The sequence below is a fragment of the Passer domesticus genome, chromosome 4 (assembly GCF_036417665.1).
Source record: "Passer domesticus isolate bPasDom1 chromosome 4, bPasDom1.hap1, whole genome shotgun sequence".
Lineage (NCBI taxonomy): Eukaryota > Metazoa > Chordata > Aves > Passeriformes > Passeridae > Passer > Passer domesticus.
In genome coordinates, this window is record NC_087477.1 from 44,680,290 (window position 1) to 44,694,526 (window position 14,237).

Below are 14,237 nucleotides of genomic sequence, written 5' to 3' on the forward strand. Positions count from 1 at the left end.
TATCCTCAAACAAGCAAAACATATTGTTCCAACATTTTTGATTTTGTGAAATAATAAATAATATGGCTAGTGATGCAATATTTTTGTTGTTCCCTGCAACCCAATTTTACAAATCTAAGTCAATGATTCTTTTCTTGTTTCTTTTCAAACAAATATGTTAAAACTTGTATGTATTTGGAAATTATATTTTTAAATTTCTCCATGACTACATTAGAAACACTAGTGAGAAATTTAAAAAAAAAAGGAAAAAATTCATTATCAGTAAAATATGACATATTAGATTCGTTTTTTAGTATTTCCTAAACCATATGAATGGTATTTCCTGAAATACTGCATATGATGTGCTGAATTTACCAGAATCAATTTTCATACCATTCTGATTTTCATGCTATCCTAAATTTAAAGCAATAGTTTTAGTATTACTAAATTTCTTTTGTGTTTCATATTACACTACATGCAGCATTTAGTTTAGAGGATCTGTCTAGTACTTCCTTCTAATCTTCTAAAGGAAAACTTACTTGTAATTTTTATTTTATATATCTTTAGAAGTCATGCAATGAAACTTAGCCTTTAATGGGTCAGTGTAAACTCAGAGGAATCTTGTTCATGATAAGAAGTCTTTCCTTATTAAAAAAATCAACCAATCACCAAGATTTAGAGTCAAGATGTAGCCAAGTTGTGGTAGCATTTGAGATAGTGCAATTTTATGGGCTCTACAGACACTGCTCAGTTCCACAAAACTCATTAGTCTTTTCTCCCTTCTTTAGTTTGAAATCAGAAGAATGGAAGTTTTTGCCAACAAAGCTGCAAGAGATTCTAAAGACTTAATCCAATAATTGATTACTAGATCAGAGTAGCCTTGCAGGAAAGCAAAATGAAAAGTCAAATATCGATATCAAAGAAGAAGAGAAACACTAATTAGGATGAGAATTACTTTTCAGGAAGAAGAGAATGCAACAAACTTGGTAAAGTTCAGAGTAGAAACAAAAGGATTTAGATGAAATTTTATCATTTAAAAAATACAGATTGTGGGTTTTTTTAATGAACTGTGTTCAGATTTCAAGGAAAGGAGGCATTAAGTGAAAATATCTTTTCACAATTTCTTTTCTACTATCGTTATTTCCTTCAAATTCAGCTGAAGATTTTGGAGCAAATTTTCATGGCTTAGCTTTCTCAAAACCACTCAAATTTTAATTTTAAGCTGCCATTAAAACTAGAAAGAAAAGACTTTATTAACAGATCTACAACCAGACTCAGTATGATATTCCTTGGGCAAAGATGCTTGGTAGCAACAAAGACCAACCACATAGAAAGAAAAGTCTGTATGCCTCAAGTTATTTCAAAATTAACCAGTGATTAGACTAGGGGTAACATCTCTGAACTCAGACAATAGTTTTCTGCCTAGAGAAATCTTGCTAGATAAGACAACAGAAAACACAAAGTTAAAAACCGTAGACAAGTTTATACTGAGGGTGGATACAGATGCCTTTTTAATATTGAAAGATAAATGATGTGAAATATTTTCTGTAGAAAATCAGTAAGAAGAAATTAATTATGCTAGTGGCCCAACATTAAAAGCACCTGTAACTTAGAAAATTTAATTTCAGATGCTCGGGGAAATAGGAACTGCTCGTCCACATGGAAAACACACCAACAAATAAACAAATTTTTCAGGGTCCTGGAATGTGAGAGAGGTAAATGAACTATTGAAACTTTCAGTATGGTTCATAATGAATAAATTGTTTGTAATGACATTTATTTCCACCTGCATTTGTGCAGTGGGATAGCATTTTAATGCTTGCTGGCCTGAAAACAACAAAATTCTACCCACGTACTATTAGACAATATATAAATGTGCAAGCATCCGGATATTAAGTAAGACATACTTCTGTATAAACACATATGTGGAGGCCTTTATAAACCTACTATTACACATTGTACTACATTATGATATATAAACAAAATATTTCTACCCAACATGTTAACAGTCAAAAACTATATAAAAATAAATTATAAAATAAACTTTATACACATACACATATATATAATTTTTTTTCATTCATGTAATCATTCTGGATCTATATGTCCAGAATTATTACATGAACTACAATACCATATTAGTACCTATTGATATGAGCCATCTGTAAACAGAACCATCAGTTTTACATTCTAGGATATTTTTATCAGCTTCAGTATAGCAAGATACTTTTCAATTTAACACTCTCCAAACAAATTATTCAGACAGGTTGAATGGCATTTTATGGCTTTGTGTTGCATTACAGTGTATGAGGCTGATGAAATGTATCAATGCAGAACATATTAGAACTGTAAAGAAACCTTTCCTGTGTGCCCAAAAGGCTGAATTTAAAGTAAACTTTTTGTGGAGACAATGTCAGATTTTCCATTATGCTTGTGAACTGAAGATCACAGATGGTTGACCATAAAAATAACTATTGTTACAAATTCTAAGTCATAAAGTATTTCCAATATAAATCAAATGAGGCTCTGCAAAGAAACTTATTTAAATATACACAAATGTTTTTCCAAGGTATAAAAGCTCCTTTTCTAGTACTATTTTTCTTTTTTGTCTTAATACACAAACACTATCAACATCTCTTAAAATGTTTTGATATCATCATTATTCCAAAATGTCATGTTTGCTAAATAAGGTTGTCATAGTACCAAATCTTATTTAGAAGGGCTTGACATTAGCAATAAGAGGTGTACAGAAGGATGATCAAAGGGACTCTTAATTTACCAAGAAGGTACAAAGCTATTTATGAGAATGACCAGAGCTGATCTGTAAAGGTAGATGACATTCTAGGACTAAGAAAATACACCAACCACTTAAGAAAAAGTAAAACTCTTTTCTTCGCCTCATTTAAATATATATCATGCAAATTTTGTTTGTTTGTTTCTCTTTTTGAAAGAATATTACTATTTATAAACCTTGGATGTTGCACACAGAAGCGTTCTGACTGCCATTTAATTCTATGGTTTTTAAAAGACAAACCACGTAACTGTATTTCACACAGAACTCTACTTATGGCTCTGCCTGAATTATCTGCTGAGGATCTGGGAATGTGTCTGCCAGAGTGGGCTACTGATAAAGAAGAAGAGACTTATTTTGTCTTTGGAAAACTCAGACAAAGTCTCCTTTGCTATGCTAGCTCTATTTAAAAAGTAGCTGCTGAATTAATCAAATTACTAAAATAAACAATGTACTAATTAGTATAAAGCATATGGTAGATTGTCCTTGACATGTGACAAACATTTAAATAATTTAATAAGCATACACCATTAATTACAGAAGCTGATGAAAAGGAGTGTGAAGTTACTTGCTTTTCTAACATTTTATAATGAAAAGTTACCATCAGACATATAATAAAATATAGTTAAAATGCAGAAAATCAGTTTTGTGTTCATCACCTTTGTGGCTATTGTGCAGTAGAGGTCCTATATAGATATTTATAACAATAATAATAATGGAAGAATTTTTATTAAAGAAAATATTTCATTAAGAGAGGTACCAGAATAGTTATTATTGTTAAAACATTTACAAGCTATAGTAGCTGAATTAACAATATATTCACTAAAATTATACAACAATTTTAATTACAAAAATTTTGAATTACAAATGTACAGAAACCTTTTATTCATGGGTGAAATAGCAGCATGGTCACAGCCAGGGAGTAGAAGCACACATACTGCACAAAGCAATCTGGTAAACTATTCTCAGACCCAATTTGATCAATGACATTAGGCTGAACATTTGTGTTTCAAAGAAGTTTTATAGAATCAGACTTCAGCAGACTCTTAGCAACAGCAGTACAATTGCAATTTAAACTAGAAATGCATGCAAAGCAGAAGCAATGACATTTACATTTGTAAAGCTGTTCTGTTAAGCAGCAGTAAGCAAGGCCTTGCTTACTATGGTAAGGAAGAAAGAATGTAAAAAAAGTGAACCATTTTCCTCTTGCTCTTGTCAGAATGCTATTTACTGCAGAAAGCTTTTTAGTTTAATGTTTGCAGCAGGATTCTTGAACTGGTATTCTGCATACACAGCCCAGTCTTCTTAGAGATTGCCACCATTTATAGCAGCAAATTCTGAGAAAATAATATGCCACAGGTTGTTCTTGTATTGATTAAGGCATCACATGAATATAAGATTGTGTGAAGGAAACAAGATGTGAAGCAAGGTTGCTAGGCAAAAATAAGGTAATATATAAAGCTGTGGAAGTGCTCAGAATTAATGGTGTTCCCAGAAATATTACTAAATATTAAAATGTTAAGAATAAGCCTTACAGGCCTGCGGCGAAATCATGATAAAGACTTGAATTCATGAATCTATATGAAAGCAACCCAATAATATATGGGAAGCCTTGATACAAGAGTGAAATGATTGTCATTAAAACCAAAACCAAACCAAGAAAAGCCCAGCCACAGAGATGGGAAGGGTAAACTGTGAAATACACTGATTTGGTTCTTGGTTTGCTGATTTAGGTCCCTGAGGAACATGAAGAATAATCATGGCAGACCCAGGAAGACAAGTTTGAAGTAGTTGTTCCTCTCTGCATGCAGATCACAATCACTTAAAAGCAAAGGAGAAGCAGAGAAGAAACAAAAGTATGAAAAAGTTCAACATTACCTTGTCTATGTCTACATACTCTGAAGGAAAACTACCTCTAGACCAGGCTTCAACAAAGTGTGTGATTTCTATGGATGAAAAGTGGACAGAAGAAGTTCTACACAAAGATCCACAGGTTTTTCTATTCTGGCCTGTCTGACATAAAAGCAAATAACCTAGATGGTTGCAAGGGCATATATTATTGTTAAAAGCAGCCTTGGATCATACAAAGCAGAGCAGACGCCTTTGCCCTCAAGATGAAACAGTTCTGACCTAAAGTTGCTGTCTAAATCCCAATGTTTCTTCAGTACCAATTGAATTGAAGCAGCTTCCTGCTAATGACACAGTAACGCTGTTTATACCAAATATATACACCCTGTATTGCATTCTGTGAATGAACATTTCTTTTTTAAAATAGGCAGTCAGTCAGATTAGTACATTTTCAAAGAAACAATTCCTTCTGGTAGGATTGTTCACCATCCATATAGACACATTTCCAAAACAATGCTAGTGTAAAAAGACCTGCCTGAAGCAGGCTGCAAGTAGCTCCCAAGACAAATAAGCACCCTATAGGCCCTATAAGCCCTAATTACTCTTGCATTGAAAGGCAGCTGAGTAGTAGCTTAGTCTTTTAATTTCAAGGATTCCTATTTCACTAAATTGTTGGGGTTTAGTAGTATTAACAATTATCTTTTTGTTTATTTGTTTGTTTCCAACGTAATACCTTATCCATGAAGAATCCTAATGATCCTACAAGTCCAATGAAACTGTAGTGAAAGGCCAAATATGTATTCCTTCAATTTACTGAAACAGAGAAAGGCCTGGTTTCCCAATCTTGTCATTTTTCCACAATAACAAAAAATCTAATAAAATCTACATACTGACTTTAAGGATTGATTCTTCCATTGGCTGTTACCCTTCAATCCATAAACCTCATTATCATCAATTTTCCTAGAACTGGTCACAGATCTGAGCTGAACTCAGGGGAAAAAAATCCCAATAGAACATGCATAGAAGGTTACTCTGCATAGATTTCTTAGGCAGTTCACTCTTAGAGAAATACAGTGTAACTACAGCTTCATTAATATGATGCCTTCATACTTTGTCCTTTGATGACAGACCAAATACATTCAAAATTTATAAGCAGTTTCACAGCACGTGACATAAAAACATTCTACCAATTTTATACTGCTGTGCAGTGTTGCTGTTTTTACAACACTTTAAGCATTTAGATGCTTAATGCATGGTTTAAGCAGCAGAAGTGTATACTTTTGCATTAAAACATGTACCGCTATGAACAAAACCACTTAAATACTGAAGATTTTTCAAGCCAATTTATGTAGCCAAATCCAGGCTATAGCTCCTCTTAGCTAAGTTGGAGGAGCTATGTAAATAAAGACTTTACAGAAGTAATTACTGTTATTTGTGCATATTTTGCATTAAACTTTATATGCTCAGACACTCAGTGTAGTATTACTTCCCCATCCACAAACAGAATAAGATGTAGTTTCTTCAGGCCGACTAAGGAAGAAATGCAATAACACAGGAGAGTCAGATGGATATACTAATCTGATATAGCTCAGAATCATATTCAGTGCATGTACATTTATTTTGCAATTACCTGAGAACACTCTAGATCTGAATAGGCAAAGAAGGGGAAAAGAGATCTCCAAGAAGCAAGACTTAGCATAATGAATTATTCCCCGGAAATTCTAGGATACAGTATTTTTAATGGGTATTGTATTACCTTTCCCTTTACATGAGTTCCTAAAGCTCCAGGTACCTTCACAATTACTGAACAGTAGCATACTTCCTGACAATATAATGCTACTTAAAAAAAATATATATAAAATAAATAAATAAAAGAAAAAGCAAACTACTACAGATGGATCCTAGACACAGAATTCCCAATGACATTAATGGAAGCAATTTGCCTAAAATCTCCATTCATTTTTCCTTCTAAATTTCAGAGGTGGTTTTAAGTATAATTTTCTAAAACCACATAATGTATTTTGCTTTTTATTATTCAGTCTGTCTGAGGCTCGTTCACATCTTATTTTTCCTCTTGGCAAATTTTTGTACAGATAGAAGAAAATCTACAGGAAGAATGACAATTAGGGAGTATAGACATGAGAGCATAAACATCAATTACCTTCCTACAAAACAGGAATTCAAGTAATATTTAGTCTGCATTGAGACATAATTATGGGTAAAATTGTAGTCTATCTACCACTATTGATTAAAACCAGTATGCTGAGACATTGCTAGGTTACAAACAGATTGTTTCTACCATTCATCTCATAAGGGCAGATAAGGTATTGCAGCAAAGCAAAAGAGAAGTTCATGATATGAATATTAATCAATTGCAACTGCCCTTTTGTAAAGTGTTCAACTCTATGTTTGAGGACTACACTTACTTAAACCAGAGTTTTGATGAAAGGTTATATAATATTACCTACCTTGTGACATTTAGGAAACTAGAAAGTAAAATTAGGATCTTATTTTCTTCTACTGAGTCTTAGAAAACTCAGGATTAACTTATTATTTCATTGGCGAATTTCAACTTATTTTTCAAAATTAATTATGAAGTACAACTATATACTCTGCAGATATACTAACAACTGGTTACAGCTTTTCTACTGTGCAGTAGGCAATGTACTGTAAAGCCTTTAGCTATTTTCTCTTGGCATTCATGTTGGAAACAATTAGCTTAAAAAAACAGGTTGCAGAGAGCTGAAATAACAATCTAGTAAATAGCTGAAGTTCTAATCTAACTGATATTTTATTTTTAATTACAGTTCCTTTATTTATATATATATGACATCTATTTTTCTTCCCTGTCTTAGACTGATACAAGTAAACAAAAATAGACTTTGTTATGAATAATAAACTTCAAATAATGTCCTGAAAATATTTCCTCACACCAAACCAATGAGTTTGAATTTATTCCACCTAATGATGGAGTAGGTCCCAGGAGGCGGTCACTGGCAAAACAAGACAGCTATATCCAAATGGTAAGCTCTGTTTTTTACTAATTGCTAATAATACACCACCAAAAAAAAATTTTGAAAATATGAAGACATAGAAAATATTTGAAGATTCAATGATTTCTTTGAAAGGCATGCTTTACCCATGCTTCACTTAGAGAAGGAATGAAGGAACAACAAAATAAAAAGGTGAGCTTTATATGGAAAGTCAGACTGACCAATGCAATGGTTTCTCAGACTTTTATAAAAATACCACTAACTATCTGATGCAGTGGGATTAGTCCTTTACAGTTTTGGGAATCAGCTTATTAGCTTATTATCAGTAATACAGTAGTTAATATTAATTTCAGAATTGTAGCATCAAATTATGTAACACCAAATAATGACAAATATACCAACAAGTTGAATACATTCTACTAAGACTATGTAATATTAATGCTTTATTACTTGCAATAATAAATAATTATATTTAATATATTAAATATATTTTAATAAGAGAATAATCCTCAGGTAATAGTAATAGAAAGTAATGGCATTTTCATGAAACATTAGTGAAATAAAAATTCCACTGGTGCCTCAAGAGAATGATAGGCCTTGCTTAACCCTAGAAAATAGACCTGAATTATAGGCTGCTTATTCCAGGTTACATAACCAGAGTTATAATCAATACATGAAACAAATTAGTAATAATTTTTGTTTGGTCTGTTTTCATTGGAAGAAGAAATAAGCTTGGCACAGAATAAGCTTGTTAAGAGTTTTCTTACTTCAAATACTATCTTGTTAGAATGTATTGGGCAAGGGAATTCAATTCCATAAAGTTGTTTGATAGAACTGACAATGAACATTAAGCAGGATGCTCAGACGACTGAAGCACCTCTCCTATGAAGACAGGCTGAGAGACCTGGGGCTCCTCAGCCTGCAGAAGAGAAGGCGGGGGGTTGCAACTAGCTGATCTTTAAGGTACATTCAAGGCCAAACCATTCTATGATTCTGTGAGCAGTTTTAATGAAGTCAAATAACAACAGTTTTAGTATTAGTAAAGTTTGGGAGAGCTTTGTTTTGAATGTTATGTTTTAGGCATTAAGCTTCCATGTTCTTAACACTATGGTTATATAACTGTAGTTTTATCAATGCATAATAAGAAAAAAGATGTAATTAGACATCTTTTCATTAGGCTGTCATTAATCTCGCTATTTTTTTTTTGTCAGGCCTAAGCACAAATACCAAAACCTTTAATGTTTTCAATGGGTATCCTTTAGCCTCATTTTTTGAAAGAGAAAAAAGAGAAAAAAATAACATGTCATAACAACTACTGTGATCTAGTCACCTTACCCAGAACTGAAGTCACCTTACCCAGAACTGAAGGCATTTTAAGGTAAGCATAGCCCATTTCAGTAAGTTCACGAGGTAAGAGACTTTCTTGCTGCTATTTTCCTTTATAAACAATGGAGATGAAGTCACTAACTTTTCCAGTTACAAAATTCTCAAAAGGAAAGGCTGCTGAAGAGAGCCAAATCAAATACACCTAAATTCAATACACATAAACACAGACCAATGCTTCTTACCATGCCTTCTTGAAAAGATTTCAAATGAAAAATTTTAAACTGATCAAGATAATAAATGCTAAGAAATTGCTTAGCTATTGTGATGGCAAATATTTGTACTGCAAGTTTACAAAAGCCACAGTTCACAGAAAGTACAGATGGGTTGTTTAACCTGACATCTTGGTAACAAAATCAGAAGAGTGGCTACTGTAAAAGAAAAAAAGAAAAAAAATATAGTACTATTTAATTAAATAGGGTTTTATCTAAACAAATACCAATTTGTGCCCCCACTGCATATCACACACTTAGTAAAATTATCACAGTTCAAAATTACAAGTGAAAGCCAATTTAGAAAAAAGTAAGCAATGAAGAAATAGTTAAAAATAGTGATATAGTTTCCCAGTCCTAAAAGATTATTTATTCTAAACTTGTTTTTCTACCACATGTAAAGGAATAAAAGTATTAAGGATGATTTAAAATACAGATATTGAAAAGACACATGGATGCAAAACTTAATACTTAGCCAGTCTAAGAGGAGTCTAATAGTGCACAAATATTGTGATTTGATTTTATACTAAAGCCCAATGTAAGAAAAAGCTTTCTTTCTTTCTTTTATTGCTGTATATCAGTGTTACACTTCCTCAGTTGGGAATACATCACTGTATACTAATGTTTAAAACAGTAGTGGGTTGGCCCTGGCTGGATGGCAGCACCCACCAAAGCTGCTTTATCACTTCCCTTCACAAAGGGACAGCGGGGAGAAAATATAACGAAAGGTTCATGAGATAAGGACTGGGAGAGATCACTCGCCAAATACTGGCACAGGCAAAACAGACTAGAATTAGAGATATTAACCGAATTAATTGCTAACAAAATCAGAGCAGGATAACGAGAAGCAAAGCAAGACTTTAAAAACACCTTCCCCTGACTCCTCCCTCCTTCCTGAGTTGTACCTGTTCTGCCCCAGCAGCACAGGGAGATGGGGAGTGAGGGATTAGGTCACTTCATCACATATTGTTCCTGCCACTGCTCAGGGAGAGAAGTCCTTTCCCTCCTCCAGCATGGGGTGCTCCCCTGGGAGACAGTCCTTCATGAAGTTCTCCAACCTGAATCCATCCCTTCTGCAACAGCTCTCCACATAATGCTGCTGTTGTAACACTCTTCCACAGGGTGCAGTCCTTCAGAAACATCTGCTCCAATGTGTGGTCCCCACGGGGTCACAAGTCCCACCAGGAAGCCTGCTCCAGCATGGGCTCTCCTCTCTCCATGGGTCTGCAGGTCCCTGCCAGCCTCCTTTCAGGTATCCACCAGCTTTGGTGTGGGTCTCTATCATGGACTGCAGTCACATCTCTGCATCCCTGTGCTCTTCCATGGGGAACACAGCTGCTTCACCATGGTTTTCACCACAGGCTGCAGGAAAATCTCTGCTGGAGCACCTGGAACACCTCCTCCCTCTCCTCCTGCACAGACATTGGTGTCTGCAGAGCTGCTCCTCTCACTTATTTTCATTCCACTCTTGGCTTAGTGCAGTTGTATCTGCACAGTAACTTTTCTTCCTTCTTAAATACCTTATCACAGGGGTAGGCACCGTTTCTGATTGTCTCAGCCTTGGTCAGCAGTGAGTCCATGCTGGAACCAGCTGACATTGGCTGTGTCAGACATGAAGGAAGTCTCTGGCAGCTTCTCCCAGAAACCACGCCTGCAGCCCCACTGCTACAAAAACCAGGTCATGCTAACCCAACACAAAAGCCAATGATTAAACTACATAATTATTTTAATTTAAAAACAGAATTTAACTAGATAACTACAGTAAGAGGTGAAAAATAAACCACAAACTAAGTTGATCATTATTTAGTTTAAAAAAAAATAATCTGGAGCACAGCCCAGTTTGTCTACATGCCAACAAAACTGTTACACACCATATTTATTACTTAATATAATTTTATATTGACTTTTGCATATTATTTTTCACATTATAAGCATTGTCTGTGCTACAGGATATCAATTTATTTTAACAAACCAATATAATAAAAGTTAATATACACAACAAAAGTCTACATCTCCTAGGCAATAAATAGAGGTATTAAATCCACGGGGAAAATTATTGAGAAAAAGAAGCCATGGAAAAGAATAAAATAAAGCATTTGTCCAATAGAAAAAAAAAATAAGAAGATGGAATTAAATTACAGTGTAGTCTTGAGGACCTGAAGAAAAAGAGGCAACAAGGAAGTTATGAAAAAGAGCCAGATTTCATAAACACACACTTCAAGTATTTGGTGTCTTTCATGATCTTAGAAATACAAACTGCACAAATTTAAACAGGAAGAAATCACCTCAAGTAATATATAACAAGAAAATCTCTCCTGACTTTGTTTTGCTATTACTGCAATTGCAATTTGTGATTACAATTTGCCATCATAATGCCATATGAAAAAAACATGCTAATCAAGAATCTGAAATGATAGTTGACATAGATTGTGTTTGCATTGAATCTCAAATACCAGAAAGGTAAAAAAAAAAACATTTCTTATCTATACAGAGTTTAACTGAAAATCCTCCTCCTAGGATTCAATGTGAGAAGGACAAGCTGACTACTGGAGAAAATAATTACATTGCCTCCGTATACCACCATGTTATATTTTATTATTCTTTGGCAACCTGGCACATGAAATTCAAAAAAAACGATGTTAATCAAAAGGTAGGTAATAAATGTAAATCTCATCACCCCTCAAAATATTTGGCTCAGATTAATCTCTTCCACTGTGATGATGTTCAGTAACAAGAACAAAAAATATAGTTAAAGCAAAAGCTTGAGAACAGTAAAGACTACAAGTTTATAGATAGCCATTACTAAGTATCAGTAGGCATCTTGAAAGGAGGAATCAGCCTGGACTTAATTCCAGATTTTGACACTCCATGCCCCCCAGTGACTGACTAGTCGGAAGAAGGATTATAGAAGACATTTTTCAGAGAAATTTTAGAAGCAACTTTCCTAAGATTTAAAAAACGCTTTGAGCATGTATTGAGCGATAGCTAAAATAAAATGTTTAATTGCTATTAGCTTATTAATGCACGGTGATTGTAATGGGGTTAAAAAAAAAATTACCCATGCCTTCCTAATGCTATTGACCACAGAAAAAAACATATTAGATTGCAGAATTCCCTTCCTTTCCTGAGAAAAGGATAATAAAATAAAAATTAAACCAAACCAATACAAAAATAACAACAACAAAAAAATAAAACAGAAAAGACTTCTTGACTACACTTACAAGTGATTAAGAGGGAAAGAAGTAAAACTGAGTCTTGCTTCTTCTAATCCTGGAATTTGCATAGGACATAGATACTGGCTCATGGAACCTCAGAAGGACAAAAATTCTCATGTTACTTTAGACAGAACAGCACTGACATGACAGGAGAAGCTCTGTTCTTAGTCCTCAGGATTCACTGCTCATCTTCAATAGATTTTTTTTTTTCCCTTCTCTCTAGGACAGGATTTTAGAGGATCAAATTTTATGACTTCTCAGATCCTGCAAGCAAACAGATTTTCCAGATAGACACAGTGAGCTATAAATCTCAGGCTGTTTGGAGACCAGACACAGGGAAAGCACAGGTTATTTTTGAATCCCAGAATACTACTTTCTGCACATTTCTTTCTTGGCCATGACACCCTAAATGACAATAAAATCATTGAGCACTCAGGCTGACTATATTTTACAGGCGTCTCAGTGCTCTTAGTAGAGGGAGAACATTCTATAAGCTCCAGACAAAAACCTAAAAGTCATACATGGGTTTTTTCTGTGCTTATGCATTCAAATTTGCTTTTAATAACAGGGAACAGAAGCTTAAGTTCTTCTCTTGTTTTTTTAATTAAAAGTCCTTATTGTTTAATCACTTCTAAACTGGATCTCATTCTAATGTAACCGAAACCCCTCTAAATTGACCTAATCCTGAGCCCTAATTTAACATGAATCAGGGTTGAACTGATGAATTTAGCAGCATATAGCAACAGTAAGTAGGGAAGGAGAGAGGGAAAAGGAAGAGAGGTAGGTTTTTTATAGGAGGTTAAATAAATATTTTAGTCTGGAGAAATATCACAGACAAGAGTGAGGATCGCACAGCTGAGTCACTTCCTCCTAGCCCTTTGGTAAAAACAAGATGAAAACAAACAAGGAAAGAAGTTTCAATCAAAAGACCACTAAAAGCCAGTGAAAGCTGGCAAAGTGGCACACCCCCTCTGCTGTATCCTCCATACACTCCTGCTCAGAGGGACGACAGAAGCTCTTTCTGATGGAGCATCCTGCACAGGCCAAGGCTAAGGCTGAGGCTCAGGATGAACTCTGACTTCCCTGGATTCTCCCCTCTCTCTGCTCCCACCCCCACACCCCCACCCATGCTGTCAGGGCAGTGCTGGCCCCCAGCGAGGGGGTAGCTCTGACCATTGGGAACATGATTGTCCTAACCTCAAAAATTCAGCACTGGGCCTAATAAAAGGAGCCCAGGGGACAAGGACTAAGTTACGCCTTCACCGACTGTCCCTTGGGACTAAATCTGAACTCTCCGTAAGGAGATCATTAACAATGAGGCACTGTCACCTCTGTATTACTGTCACCAGTATTACTCCCTCCTAAACCATGTGAACCACCTGGCTTGCCAAGGAGGGTTGTGCATGCATGTGTTAGTTAGATATGCAGAGTTGGCATGCTCTGGAGTATACATATGGATATACAGGCTATATTCCATATTTCTTAGCATCTGACAGAGAATCTGCAGCCAACTGTTGCCATTCTGTTGGCTGCCACCTGCCTGTTTATACCTGGAAATCTCAGAGCATACACTCTTTCACTGAAGACATTGCATAAACATTGGTCTCTGTCAGAGGCATGCAAATTACAAGAAGAAAATTCATTAGGATGCTAAAAATATTTCCTAACAATATCAGGTGGGAACCCAGGTATTAACAAATTGCTCACAATACTTCAGCAGCAATGCAAGAAGACTCCCAAATGGAAAGTACCTTACAAACTTTTCCAGTGTTTTGACAAATGAAGAACCAAGGATTACTTGGCTTAAGAAATTCAC

At 34.9% G+C, this 14,237-nt stretch overlaps 1 protein-coding gene across 3 annotated transcripts in view; it reads right to left on the minus strand.

The window, feature by feature from the left end:
• Positions 1-14,237, minus strand: part of FSTL5 (follistatin like 5) — a 368,231-nt gene that overhangs the window by 224,658 nt on the left and 129,336 nt on the right. The window lies entirely within an intron of this gene.